The sequence below is a fragment of the Bactrocera tryoni genome, chromosome 5, assembly GCF_016617805.1.
Source record: "Bactrocera tryoni isolate S06 chromosome 5, CSIRO_BtryS06_freeze2, whole genome shotgun sequence".
Classification (NCBI taxonomy): domain Eukaryota; kingdom Metazoa; phylum Arthropoda; class Insecta; order Diptera; family Tephritidae; genus Bactrocera; species Bactrocera tryoni.
This window is the reverse complement of record NC_052503.1, coordinates 64605686-64622066: the sequence shown is the minus strand read 5'-3', so window position 1 is coordinate 64622066 and position 16381 is coordinate 64605686.

Below are 16381 nucleotides of genomic sequence, written 5' to 3'. Positions count from 1 at the left end.
CGAAGCTTTTTTTCACTAAATTAACTTTACGCAACTGTAAACTGAAACATAAATTATTTTCATGCGCTTAAATGGCTTACTATTAAGCAACAAATCACGTCTTGGCTGTAAAACATTAATAACTTACGCTTTTGGGCCACTCAAAAAGGCAATACTGACTTATTTCACTATATTTTTCACCCCGAAAACGAAATTGGTAAACCATGCCCACAGCAGACATTATGCGTGTCAACACATGAGGGCCATAAATAGTTTATTACAATTTAACTAAATAAGTTTTATTAACATTAACCCAATTAAAAATGTTAAGCAATATGAATTTTAAACTAAAATACATGGATTTCGTTAACAAATTTTCACAGTTATTGAGACATTTTAGACGAAAAGAAAATAACCACTATTTAAGCAAAGAGGGCGAGTAATACATACATATTTACGTTGTTGTGCGTACTTTCTGTAAGCATTTCCTGTCATAAATTTAATTATTGGACACCGTTGTGGAGCATATAAAACAACGGTGACAAAACTGCATAAAATACACAAGAATATGTATTGACTTATGAAAGAAAGCAAAAAAAATAAAAATAAAAAGTAGACGAAGTATAGAAGAACAGAAAGAAATTAAAAATATCAAAGAGTAGCTGCGAAGTAGAGGTAAAAAGGTACCCACCCGCATGCGCGACGCTGTTGCGCTGAATTCAATGGAGTCGCTGGTCGCTGCGCTGAGTAGCTATGCTTGGAGGAGCAGCGTCGGGCGCGCACATAAATGCAAAACTAATAGGTTCATTACCACTCAATAAAGTCACGTTATTACAAGCTGTCAATAGCGGCTGACAGCCGAATAAAAGGCGGATGAACGACTAACTTGCGCGATGTGGCAAGACGCGGATGAAGCGGTAGGGAAGGCGCTTTTGAATAGGTGAATGGACAAACGAAGTTCATATGGCCGATCAAACGCGAAGTGCCGGCCGTTATAATTTGGTGGATGGGTGACTTACATGCACAAACATACACAAACATTGACAAACTGGTCGTCGGTGAGGAGATATGTATCGTACTTAGCACGCATACTATAATGTAATTCAGAGATGTATATGAGAGGTACAGTGGTTTGACAAAATTCTGCACCTTCGATTAAATTGGATTCAATATGATTTCATTACAGATTTCTAAAGTTATTTACTGGATGAAAAATATTTTCAGAAACATTTTATTATATGACTTTAGAATGGGCCCTTTGCTCAGCTTTTAAAATGAGTCAATTAAAAAATTTTGTAACTAATGTGAAAATGTAATAATTGAATAAAATAAGTGATTCAGAATTTGGCTGAATTGATTGAGCAAATTTAATCACTAAGCCTTTAAATTGAGTCAATTAAAATATATTGAATACTTCAAGTAAAAGTTAAAAGTTTATTAATTGACGAAGAAAACATTGAAAAAGGATTTTAGTTAGTGTATTTTATTGAACTGATCAGCAGTTTTAATCTCTAATCTCTTTACTCAGCTTTTAAATTGAGTTAATTAAAATTTTTTTGAGTTAATTAAGTTTCTTTATTGATAAAATTAAATGATTAAGTATTATTTTAACCCAGTTAAACTTAAATAATCAATACATTTTTATCATTTCGAGCAGGCCGTTTACTTAAACTTTAATTGAGTCAATTAAAAAATTGTCGAAATAATGTAAAAGTTTGCTAATAGACTAAAACAAATGAATAATGGATTTAAATTAGACGAATTGAATTCAACTGAATTTATTAAGCAATTTTAACTTTTGCGAATAACAAGGGGCTTTTCGCCTTTTAAATTGAGTCAATTAAAAAATTGTCGAAATAATTTAAAAGTTTTCTAATGGACTAAAACAAATGATTAATATATTAATTTAATTGATTTTAACTAAATTTAATAAGCAATTTTAATCCTTGCTTATTGGCACTTATCTTTTAAATTGAGTCTATTAGAAAATTGTCGATTTAATTAAGGGGCTATACCAGTGTGTAACCTCCAAAAAAAATTTTTTTTCTTTGCTTTTTCGACAGTTTATATATTCAAAAATATCCTGTGAAATCAGCGAGGTCGTATCTTCAATAGTTTTTGAATGGCAGCATTCTAAATAGCGACCACTCAGAGGTGCAAACATATATAAGTGAAACTTTAAACGCGTTTTTCTCGAAACGACATTTTTCAAAATTGCTGACATTATAACTCAACAAGAAATTGACCGTTCGACTTCAAATTAAAACTGGATATAGTTGAACACATTTGCTATACAATAGACTACGATCTTTTTGATTGGTTGAAAATTGTCAATTTGGCAATAAACCACCATTGTTTTCGTAAAAAAGCGATTTTTTTTTTCAAAATTACGCCATTTTCTTAATTTTTGATATTTTTTAAAGATCGTAGTTCATTGTATACAAAATATATTTAAGTTTGAATTTTTTTGATTCAGATACTCGTTCGACCGGAATCATGCCAGCAGTTGAGGCACTTTTTTTCGGCACTTCCGCAGGCAGCACATAACTCCGTTATTTTTCAATATTTTTGTAAAATATATGTATATATATATATATGCTTTATTACATCCATAGAACGTCGAAATATTCAATCTAGTACTTTCTTTTAAAAAAATTTACGAAAATCGCCTAATTTTTCATGCGTCACACTGGTATAGCCCCTTAAGTTTACTCATTGACAAAATGAAATGATGAAAGGATATTTTAACTCAATTTAGCTTAAATAATTAAGTAATTTTAATCAATTCGAGTAGGCCTTTTACTCAGACTTTAATTTACTATGAATTGACTAATTAATTTTAAAAAAGTTTAATTTCACTGATTTTGTTGAGCCAGATAATTTATTTAATTTCTTTTTATTTTTCCCTTAAATTGAGTCAATTATTTTTTAAATTATGTTAATTTAACTAATTGACTATATTCAATTATTACCATATATTTTAACCCTTTACTCAACCCTTGAAGAATTTTCTTGATTTGTTATTAATTTAACTCAATTTAACATAAGTTTAAGCAATATTAATTAATGAAACTTTATATTAAATCAATTGCTTAGACATAGGCATTTAAGAAATTTATGCTACTGCTACTATAGTTGTTTAGATTAACTAAATTTTCATTAATGTAACTGTATCAATTTTATTTAGATCGACAAAATAAATATGTTTTTCATTTTATTTTAATTAGCTTGCTAAAATATAAGAGAATGTATTTTACGTTCGTGTCATTTTCATTTCAATGTTTTTCATTTAATTGATTTGCCAACTAGCAAACTTGGATAAATCCTCTAATTTTCCTCTAATAGCCATTCCACCGGTTTTTTCTCACATATTTAACAATCTTTAAACACTGTGCACTTGTCCAACGTGTCATTGTCATACTTTAATGCATAAAATTGGCTTAAATGGCGCAAACTTTAAAAGCTCATCAAACTGCCAAACAAAAAAACGCATAAAGCAACAACAAATTGAGGCATAAATGCCGAACTCTTTGCGCACCAAATGACGATAGGCCGCATAGCTTTGGCCAACTCTTGTGCCTGAGCTTTACAAGTTGGTCAAATGCTCAATAGCCCAAAGGCCGGTTTCACTATTCGCTGGCGGGTGCATTTGCCGCGCCGTATTTTGTGCATGGTGAATGAGTGATGGACAAGGCAAATTAAGAATTCCAACAAAGAACGTTTCATAAGAAATTAATGCCGCGTTTTACAAATACAAATTAATATCTTTTTCCACAAATAAAAATGCTGAATGATACTGACGGCTAGAGTGCTTAGTGAATTTTCGAAAATTTTATGCAAAACTTGTTTTGCACATTTATCAAAAATTGAAAGAAGTCAATTCGTGGTACTAAGAAGTTACACAAACACACAGGCACAAAAGTGTCAGGTGGTAAAAGTAAAAAGACAAAAATAATAAAAAAATCGAAAAATATACAAACTCTTTGTTTGAAGTCGACCGCCTCTTAGCTTTTTGTGCTTTTCTGTTCCGTTGCGGCGCAAAGGGCTACAGCGCAGCGCACGCACCGCCAGCTGAATGCTTGAATGGGTGGCACATAGCTCGGTTAGCGACATAATGTGCTGTGCGGCCTTATTACTCGCTCAGATGTCGCTGTTTCGATTTAATATTAATTTTTTGTGGCTAACGGTAAATATGCAGTGATTAGTATATTTTAGTTTTATGTGATTATTTTATTTATTTTCCATTTTATGCATTTAAATGCACTTTAAATACTTGCTTGCGGGCTTGTCTGTAGAATTCGGCGGTAAAATATTGCCTTTGCGCATATTTAGCTTGCGACGTGTTATTGAACTTTTTAATACTTTTTATAGCAATTACAACGGTGCTTAATATTCAGTTGCAGTTGCAATAGCATGACAATTTGGAAGTGAGATTTTTTGTTAATTTCATTTATGATTTTTTGTTTTTTTAATAAGCCATTTAAGCGACAGGAAATGACCAAATTAAAATTTTTTAGTTGAAACGAATTGGGTGTGGGTGAGTCAATGACTGTTGGGTGGTGTGACGTTTTTTAATTTTTTCGCTTTGGTGATTCGGTTTGCAAAGAATTTGCTCTTGTGCAAACCTCTTTTGGTAGCGTAGTAACAAATTTAACCCCTTTTAATGCAATATGCTGACAATGTTCCTAAACCGAAAATGGAGTTATTGCGGTAGCAAGTGGGTTAACCCACAATCTTCGCCAAACGACGTAGGTTAGATTTCCTCAATACCGCATACAAGGTCCTACCAACCGTAATATGTAAAAGCCAAAAGCCCGCTGTCAACAAACTGATTGGACTTTATCAGTGTCGCTTTCGACCTGGTGAATCCACCAGTGACCAAATAGTCATCATACTTGAAAAATGTCTATGAAAAGATGAAGTACACCTACCACATCTTGGTCTACTCAAAGCCGCCTACGACAGCACAAAAAGGAGCTGCCACTATGGCAACATAAAACTCGGACAAGATCTGGAAAGATCTCTTCTATCCAGTTGATACTACCGTGGGACTTTTCAATATATTTCTGTAGAAAATAACACCAGCTGCAGATCAAAATAGAAAATGTACAATCGTCTCTGAGTAGGTACAGCTGCTGACACACGTCGAACTAGCTTCGACAACCGCGCGTTTAGTTCTGCATAAGTAACCGTAGCATGAGAGTCTGGTTGCGTACAAAGAAAGACGAAATACCTGCTGTCATGAAACATACAACCATCGCATTGACGACTCGGCTCCCACGTCATTATCGGCAGAAATAAGTTGGACGTTGTAGATAATTTTGTTTGGAACAAACACTACCAACAACAACATTGTCAGCTTCGAAGTCCAAGACGCAATCAATGTTGCCAAGAGGTGCTACTTTGAACTGAGTAGGCAATTAAATAGCAAAGTCCACTCTCGCCGAAAAAAGACCAAGCTCTACAAGTTCCTCATCATTCTTATCCTGTCATATGGTACGGAGTCATGAATACCCAAAACATTTGAAGAGGCGGCGTTAGGAGCTTTCGAAAGAAAAATGCTGAAGATATAAAGTTCTTTAAGCATTGGGTGAATAAGAATACTCCAGCTTTAAAAATATTCGACTCAGCTTTCGCCAGTGGAAACATGCAATGAGGAGGACCTCCACCCTATTTGAAAGATCTAGTGTAAAAGGCCTGTCTGCACTTGGTATCTCCAGTTGTGGCCAAACAGTTAAAAGAGAAACAACTGGACAGCTATTCTTAACTCGACTTTAAGGGTGTCTGCACCAGTAAATAGAAGAATGCGTAAAAGAAATTATGGGTGAATACAACTATATAAAAACCATTTTTCAAACTATGAGTAAATGTTTTGTAACCTCGATCTTAATCGATAACGGATATGTGTATCTTGATTAATGCAGTTAAATTTTGTCCTGTAACAATTACTTTAACAAACTCTGCCTTTCTGTTATAACAGAATAATTGCAGAGCATCCAGATAGCGTTCCAGATATCAAAACTAATTTTTCACTCCTACAAATATTGCCAAAAAAAGTCCGAAAATATATTGAGATAGAATTTGAGGTATTTTATGCTTGCTAAGTTTTCTTAGAGTAATCGACCAAACGTTCGCTACTCAATGAGGCAGGTGGTAGTGCGGGTACGAGAGTACAAGAGTTCCAAGTCTTCCATAAATCAACGCTGTGCAAACTTCGCTGCTGAATTCTTTAACAAATATTCTATAGTATTCTTGGCAATTATGAATGAGTGCTTGCCTTGTGCGATAATATATGAGTATAGAAAGTATGGGGAATTTATAAATAAAACGAATATTTTTCAATCATCATCCAAATTTATTTTATCGCCATCAAAGCAACCATCATTTGAAGCGATGCACATGTGCCAAAGCTTCTACCAATCGTCAAAACATTTTTTGTAGGCACTTTCCTGGATGATCTTCAGCTCTCGCGTCGAATTTGTTTTGATGCCTTCAATTGAGTCAAAACGGTGTCCTCTGAGTGATCATGAGAATTTGCTGAATAGCCAGAAGTTACACGAAGGTAAATCAGGTGAATACGGTGCTTGCTCAATGATATTTGTTGAGTACGTTAAAAAATTTTGTAAAATTCGACAAACACTACTGAGGTCGACTGACATAAACAGCTACTGTAAACAAACTGGTTGACAGATCGCGCTAATTTTTGGCATCATAATACCAACCAAGGAAAAAAATTACCTGTCTTCCTTATAAGCGGGATATAAGAAGGAAAAATGAAGAATTCCTGATACTTTCTTGACAGGGTGTATAGTCTTCAAATATATATTACTGTGATATACATATGACTAAGGCATTCTTATATTAATAGGTTTTTGCCCCAAACACATTATATATTGGTAAGTATGTAGATATGTCAGGAATAAACGCGCCTAATACATATTTATGTATTTTATAACTAAATAAAATAAATAAATAAATTAAAAAAACCTTAAAATACTGAAAAATGTTTACAACAAATTCTAGAAATGGGGAACGGAGATTTCCATTCCTTATTACATAAGACGGTCTTCAAATGTTGTACAAATGATACTTTTTATGCTCTTGCAACATGTTGCTATAGAGTAGAATAGTTTTGTTCACCTAACGGTTGTACGTACCACCTAAAACTAATCGAGATAGATATAGATATACAACTGACGGCACAAAGTAGTAAGACTTTTTAGTTTAAATTCCGCGCGAAAATTCATTCGTCGAAATATTTTGTTTTTAGGTCGGTATGACTGCCAGTGACAACTGTGCCAAATATCACATTAATTAAATGATTAATGTTGAGTATACGCTTGTCATTCTGAAGTACGCCGCGTGAAATTATTCAACAAAGAAGTTTCTTGTGCGGAATCAAATTTCGATGCCAAAACGATCAGAGTGTCAGAAGAGGCCTTCGGTGATAATTGCTAATCGCGAGCAAGTGTTTTTGATTTTTATAAATTATTTAAAGAGGCTCGAGAACGCGTTGAAAATGAACCATGTCCAGAACGGCCGCCAACATCAACATGAACCAGACGTCAATAAAATAGAGAAAGTGGTGCTTGCGAATCGACAATTAACAGCCCGATTTCTTATATGCATCTTTGGAAAGTCGGAAGAATTAGTAAAAACCATTTTGCATGGAAAGAAAAGTTAAAGCGCAATTGGTTTCAAAATCACTCGAGTTTACCTAAAAAGAGTGACGCGTTAACGTCTGTGAAATAATGCTTTCCAACTACCAGGACGTCAAGAAACTTATTATTACTGGCCAAGAGAGTTCTATCTTCTATCTATGCTAACGACCAGGAAACAGTCGATCAGTGGGCCGAATATAGTGGAATAGGTGAGCCAAGTCGAAAATAACACGTCAAAGCAGTTGAAGATTTTCTTCAATTATCGAGTTCTGGTGTAGTTCGAATTTCGATCTGCCAATCTGTCAAAAAGGAGTACTATTTGGGTTATGCGTCGTTTGCGCGAAGCAAATCGTAAAAAAAGCCATCATAATTGGTCAACAATTCTTGGTTTTTTCACCACGATTATGCATAGTCACATTGCATAGTCACATACTGAAATGATTATTCGTGAGTTTTTCGCCAAATTTTCAATCAATATCGTGCCGCAACCAACGTATTCGCCTGATTTAGCTCCGTGTGACTTCTAGCCATTCAGGAATCTCAAACGTTCGCTCCAGGGAAATCTCTTTGAGTCAATTCAAGAAATTTAGCGTGAAGAAGTTGACATTAATAACTGTTTCGAGATTGGGAGAAAACGTTGGCACACGTATTATGGAGGCAAAGCGTATCACTTTGAGAGGGACGATAGCCAATTTTGAAGAATGAACTAGAAATTTATAATTATAAACAAAATCTTACTACTTTTTGCTTACAGTAGTATATAGATAGTATATGTATATATAATTTGCATTGATTATTGACCTTTGGTTGACATTTTACAACTTAATGTATTTCCCTGCAAAAGTATAAAATGTTCGGTTGCACCCGAATTTAGCCTTTCCTTGTTCATTCAACATACTATTCTTGCGTATGTGTGATTATGCTTACATAATACAGCGAAACGTATGAGTTATGCTTGACACATTTCAAGATTGTAACCGCTGATTTCATTTGATTTGATTTGATTTGATTTGATTTTTGAATTAACAAACAACAATTGTAGCAGACGTTGATCCGAGCAGTCAACAGGTGAGCGAGATTTATATCAAAGCGGACAAAGTAATAAAACTAAAGGCAAAACCGTAAAAAAGCAAATAAAATTATGTTAAGCATTAAGTGGCTTAGTATGACAACAACGGCAACACCAACAAATACGTAAACAACAATAACAACATTATCACAAACGTCATACGAGGGCACTGACTGACTGACTGCACTCATTTTAAAATTCCACTCACTGCTGCGGCATGCCATATAAAATACGCGCAACGTATAGCAGCAACACGAACAACAAATACACATCTATGTACATAAATGACAACTGCCAAGCAATGAAGCATAAATGTTATAGAAGTAAGGGCGCTGTTGTTGTTGCGTAAATATAAATTATATTAGTAGTACGCGTATAGACATGCGAGTATGTTTTGTTTGCTTGTGTAAATTTTTGTTTTTTTTTATCTTTTTATTTGTTACCTTACTGCTCGACTGTCTGCCACATTTCCTTTGGGCTGTCGCAGCAAAAGGATTTTTTATGCTGCTTTTCATCGCATTTTTTATTGTCCACTCCAAAAAATTTAAATTTAAAAGCGTCAAAAAACTGCTTAACCGCCTTGAATGAGCAATAAATAAAATGAAATAAAATAATTCCACACGAAACTAAAGTAAATCATTTTTTAATTTATTGCCGCAGGCGAAGTAAAGAGTTGGCGTGGAGCGCTGTTGCTTGCCACATGGCTTAAATAGCATGGCAATTGAGTGCGCGCTCACATCTATGCATGTGTTTGTACGCGCTTCGGTATCTACCTTTATTATGTATGCAGAGCGCATTTAATTTTTAAGATCCATAATTGGTTCTACTGCGCTTACGCACTTTGCGCGCCCGAGAAAGGAAGTAGAGCGCGCGTTTGTTGGTTTAAAAACTTTTTTAAATTTTTTCTGATATATTTCTATGTAAAGTAAATTTTTAAACAGTTTTCTGCCTACATATATTTCTATTTTTTTAAATTTTGATTTATATCTATCTTTTATTTTTTTTTGGAAAACTTGTTTGGTTATATTTTATTTTTAAATACTTTTCTTAGCTTTATAACTTTTTTATTACTTATAATTTACGAAGTTTTATATTATATTATTTGTTTTTTTTTTTAATTCTTTATAATGAATTTTATTTTTAAATATTTTCCAATTCTGCGCCATTTGATTGCGAGGCACCAACGGCGGAGCACCAAAGGCTGGCGGCTACTTCCAGCAGAAGGAAGCAGGCGTTGATGCTAACGCCTATCATACAATTTGAGGCAGCCCCGACAAGAATCACCGAGGTGAGTTCCTACTCAATTATATTTTACAAAGTAGTCTAGTGGTAGCTATTGGAGGTGAGGAACATATGTATGTACCTACATAGGACCCGCTTCCAGAAACGTTTTTGACGCAACACTATACACAAGTAGAGATACATTGATGGAAAACTGGAGCACTAAGCACACCGTCGTTCTCCGACCATCTGCTATATCTAGCATATCTACTTCGCTATTAGATCCGAAGCAAAGACAAAAAAAGAGATTATGAGAATTTCCAGGAATACAAACTGGGATCTCTATAGGCAGATACTATTAGGTAAGAGACTTAGACCTTGCTTGTATAACTGACTTGAAGAGCTTGAAAAAGCGTGACTGTATTTACCCACGCTGCGACTCAGGCACAAATGAAGCCTCTTGATGGAGCAAGGAGCATTGGTCTTGCAGACGTAAACTATGGGAATGCTTCAACTGGGCCAAGCTGGCAGAAAACGATCACTGTTGGAACGAATATAAAGATATTCTAAGGGACTACAAGAAATTGATGCGCAGGGCAAAAAGAGAATCCGGGAACAACTTGTATAGCGGATTTGGCGAGACTTAGGAAACTATCTTCTAAAAGCTCCGCCTCGTGCGGTCTAATTCGCAAAAGTAGCAAAGAGTGGACTAATAACTGCCAAGACTCATTCAAAGACATAGTTACTTTGCACTTTCCAAGCAGTAAGGACGCGAAAGTCTTAGCTACGAAAGGAGTAGTGCAGTAAATGTTTCCGAACATATATTTACGGAGAATAAAATATAAATAGCCAATTCGCTCATTCGACCCATACAAATCTCCCGGTAAGTACGGAATCGTTCCAGTAAAACTACAGAGTGCACCTACCCGACTCAAAAGAGTTTAGACCCATGGGCTTAACTTCCTTCTTGCTAAGAACGCTAGAGAAAATCTTGGACGTTGGGCCTTTTGACTTCTAGATGAGTAAGAGCAGTATAAAACGACTCAAAAATGACCAAAGATATCTGTAGAGGAACTCCGCAGGAAGGAATGCTGTCTCCGTTTCTATACACACTAGTGGTGAGTAAGTTTAATTATAAATAATTTACTTTAATTAACTTTAAGTTAATATCTTTTTTCATATAATTTTTTCCAAAAAATTTAAATTTTTTTATATATTTTCAGATGTGTTTAATTAAATTCTTGTTTTAAATATAGTTGAGCCTCCATAACTCGAACTCTTGAACTGGCAATAGAAGTCAAATTCCACGCAAATTTCCTTCGATAACTCGAAGTCTCTCTAACTTGAAGTTTTTTGGCGGATTATGATGATTCGAGTTAGTTCAACTGTATTTATAATTTGTTTTTATTTCATAAATATATATTTAGTTTGTAAATTTTTTCAAATTTATTTTACTTACATTTTTTTATATATATTTTCATTAGTTATGTTCATTATTTTCATAACTTTTTCATCTATCTATTTTTTTTTTATTTAGTTAGAAATTGTTAATATTTTTTTAGTTATTAATTTTATAAGTTTTTTTACTTTATACTAGAATAGTGCACCTCGAGGTGCTTAGCAATTCTAGTGCTGGCAATAATCAGTCCCCGTACAAAACTTCGAATTGCTCCGACAACCATTCGAAGACCATTATGGCTAACACTTTAAAGTATGGGCAGCAGACGGACAGGTAGGCTAAGCAGTCAGGTTGTCGCTGCATATTGAGGCAATGACCTGTTACACATCCAAATTTGTCTGCCACAATAAACTGTGCTTTATTGTTATTGCCACAACGACACACTTTAGCACCTCAGCGTCAAAGCAAATTGGCTGCTGCTACGCGCTCAGACATACACAAGCACTGCCATCACATTTAACACGCACCACACTTTACTTTGTGATTGAATTTGCTATTTTTCCTTTCTGTTTATTAATTTCTTGCGTTTAATTAAATTTATTTATTTCGTTCGCGCCCCATTTGTGCGCACACGTACTCCATTCACGCGGCATAAAAGTCTTGCGCACGCGCAAATTCCCACCAAAAATGGCGATTTGATTGACTCGAACGCGAAAACAAATATGCATATATTGCTATTAGTATTTCGTTTTTGTAGTTTAAAACTATTATAAATTATGATATTTACAAATCATTGTTTTCTGCCAGCCGCTACGTGCAGCGCTTACCGATTGGCCGAGTGCTACGTTTTGGTTCGCATTAGCTATTGTAACTGATGTCCCTGACGTGGCGAAGCGTACTCATTTTAGACAATATATTTTTGCCTAATGTCCATTTGCTGTCAAATTCCCGGCAGCTGAGTTCATTTGCTTTAATTTAAAGTAAATCACGTCATATTTTGTAAGGAATGTTTGCGTTGAAATAGTTTGGGAATGTAGCACGGCGAGAGACGGTGGCCGCACAAAAACGGACAATGAGGTTACACTGGCATTATATTGGGTAGTCGAAAAAGTCGTTTCATATTTCTAATCAAACTTTAACAATTTTTTTTTGTTTTCATATTTATAATAATAAATAAATAAACAAATATGTACTATTTTGGGCAACCACTTTTTGCCATTTTCCGCTAGGGGCATTATTCCATCAGTAAAGCTTTCATCAGTGTAAATCGAAATTTCCAGAACAGCAGCGAGCGAACAATTGTTGAGCTGCACGAACATACATATACACCATCGTCTCCGTAAACTTCACAAATTTCGTAGCTAGCTTGCGCGGCATTCTTCCCTTTTCTATACAAAATTTTCAAAATATTCATTATTTTCACTCCTTTTTGAACATTTTGTAAATTTTTTCAACTTCTTTTTGGTTAAATGAAGCTTAAAATCTCACCTTCGCAGCACTATATGCTATGACACAATGTGATTGGTAGTGCTGGAGGTATATAGTATGACTGCAACGACTTTTTCGACTACCGATATTTTCGATAAATATTTAAAAACAAGATAAACCGATAAATTTTTAAATTACTTTGGTAAATTTTTATAAAGCAACTCAATTAAAACTTTTATGTATAAAAATATAATTTCTGTAATCAATACTGTAATACTGTAACAATTTCCTAAAAGTATATTCACACAACAACATTATCAAGTTTCCGATAATTTTTTAATATTTTCGATTTCCGATCGATTTTATGGTTAATAAAATAAATAAAAATTTTTGTCTAATTTGTTTTAAAATTATATTTTAATTATAATCTCGAAATTAAGGAATTTTAAAATTTTTTTCGGAATTATTTATATATATAGATTTCGAATTTTTGTTAAAAAGTCATACACATACACATATTCTTCATGGCATATGATGTCTGCAGTGTAATAATAAAATCGTACAAATTCCAAAGCAGTTTTACCTTAATTTTCGGGATTCGAAAATATAATTTTAAAGATACCGAAATTTTAGTTAAAAGTGCGTATTTTAATTAATATGCAACAAAAACTGTTTCAAGTGTAATCCCGAAATTTCGGGATTTTATACAAGCATTTTCAGGATTGTATGATAATACGTCCGAATTGTTAGAACCTCATACATATGCATATGTGACCTGGTCTACGAAAAGGGAGCTAATGTGCGAAAACTAGTTTTCTGGGAAAACGGATCCATAAAAAAATTATTTCGGGACAAATTAATATAAACATAAAATTTCAACACTCGTAAGAATGAACAGATTTGAACTCCAAAATCAATTTCAAAATTTAGTGTTTTCGGGATTTTAAAACAGTAACTCAAATATGCAAGTTTTTTTTTATAAATATTGAATATTGAAATGTTTTTTAATTGATTTGCGAAACTTCGGGATCAGTATAAATTTAAAATGAGGATTGAACAATATAGACCTAGGAAAGTATAACAAATCTTACACTCGCATATGCTTAGACTTTTCAACTGAATTAATAGTGTTTACAGGGGAATGCTGTAAGCGACTTAAGTTACAAACTTGAAAATGCAAGTCGCTTATATGAGTTCATTTCATCCCAAGAAATCGGTAAAACCAATAAATCGATAGTGCAACCCATGATATTGAAGGTTTTTAGTTTTAAAAAAAAGGAAAATACAAAGGTGATATGCATTTTGTTTATCTCTCTTAGATCTTCTCAATTCTTTGTGTAATATTTTTCACTTTGGCGTCCCAAATATTAAAAATTTTGGTATTCGAAGTAAATTTTTAGTGCATGAACAAGCGAGATATGTTACCTAACCGTTGTATTGCCTACCTAACACATCAGTTGTGTTAAAATCTTCTTCTTCTTTTCTCAGCGTGCCACTTTGGTTATACAGTAGCCGCACAAATTCAGGTTAATCACGACTTTATTGTAGCAAATTTTGTAAAACCCAAATCTGTGGGCTTTTCTTGAATGAACATACTTAAGCACTGGAAAAGCTATAGCCCAAAAGGTAAAAAAAGTTACAACAACATGTCCGAAAATTTAAAGTATGCAAAAATTATGCAAAAACAACTCAAAAATAGCAACATCAATCGCAGTGACGACAACAGTTGCTTTTGCTGCTGTCTTAAGGTCTCGCATTGTCGAGATTTTTTGCTGCAGCTTTCGTTGCTGCTTTGCTACCACTTTAAATGAGTCGCCAACAATAAAGCAGCAACAAAGCATTGATGGCACAAAAGCAGCGCATCCGTTTATGGGTGATGAGTGTTCAGCACTTGCTGGCGCACATACCAACAAACACACTCGAAGTATCAACAGCGAGTTGAGCTGGGTCAGAACGGGTTGCAGGGAGGCAGGATGCCGTTTTATGAAAAATCAGCGCGCTTTATGCAGCTACTGAAGACGACGACAGACAACTGTCTTCAAGAAACAGCAAATATTTATTGGTGTATGTGTGTGTGTGTAATTTGTGCGGGTGCTCTCTAAGAGTCAACACAAAAGGCGTCGCGCACTTGCGCTGCAAACCGGCAAACAAAGACATTGAAGTGCTGCTCATTGCTGTATTTCTGAATTTTTTGTAGTTCTCTTTTATTTTTTAAAACCTCTGTGCGCAATAATGTTGGCGAGTCATTGAGCAAATTTAAGAATGATTAAGTTTATTGAATGGCATTGCTTATGAATTTCTGCGTCTGCGTCTGCTGCTATAAGTCATCTTTTATCGCCGTCGTGTTGGTTGTTACAATGTGGCAGCCTCATTTCTGTGTTGTAATTTAATTTCCATTTCATGCGATTACCGATTCATATTTGTTGTGCTGAGGTTTATTTTTTTTCAGTGTTATTTTTGAAAACATCTGCTTTTTATCTGCAGCTTTTTCTGTTGTTATTGGCTTTGGTTGAAAATGTGTGCCATTGTGGAGGCGTGGGAACTTAGCAGCTAATGGTGCTTAGCGCGCACTTTTCGAGGACATCGCAAAGAGCTAAAAAAACGCAGTGGTGCTGAGAGTCTTCTGAACAAAACTAAAACAAAAAATTAAAAACAAATTTTAATAAAGGAAATAATTTAGCTAATTAAAAACACATGTAATGCATAATGAATTGGCAATTGTAAGAATTGAAATTATTGGTTTAAGCTAAAGAGATATAATGATAGTGGTTAGGTTAGGTTTTTTAAATTTTTTTATAAATAAGAAGGTTAAAATATAAAAAAATGCAATTATTTATTTTGACAATAAAAAATGTCAGATCACATTATCAATTCATCACATCACAGTTATGAACTCAATTGAAAATATGTCAGAAGTCGGCTTTAAATTTGCAAACGGTACATCTACCCCGTTATCGTACGTATCGACGGTTTTTTTATATTTACATACATATATACTAATATCATATAGTACTATGATATGCATTAATCAACTTACAAGTATGACTCACATATATTTCAATATTGTAAAAATGATATATTACATATATTATATAACATTTTATTGTTATTTATAATTTATTATTATTAACATTCTCAGTGTCAAAAAAATTTAACATACATCACAGCAACACATCAGAACATCAAGCCATGACATCACAAGTATGAGACTAACCCAAAATATGAAGTCAACGCTTTTCAAAACACAAATACTCAACACTAAAAAAAAGTGCTTAGAATATGTCACATCAACACATCTCAACATCATGTCATCATATCTCATCTATCAGTTTACTGATGCAAATATGTAATTAATTAGTGTTTTTATATAAGAAAGTCTCAAAACATAAAAAAATATTTAAAGTACATCACATCAATACATTATAACATCAAATCGGCATATCACAGTTATGAACTCTATAACTAAAAAAGCTGTGAAAAAAAATTAATTAACGTAATTCACCCAGAATACTAGAGATAGTCATGGATATTTAAGTCATATGTTAAATAATTGTTTATATATGAACAACTTCACATAGGGAGGGGATTACCTTGAACAAGATGAAATGGACAAAATTGACCTTT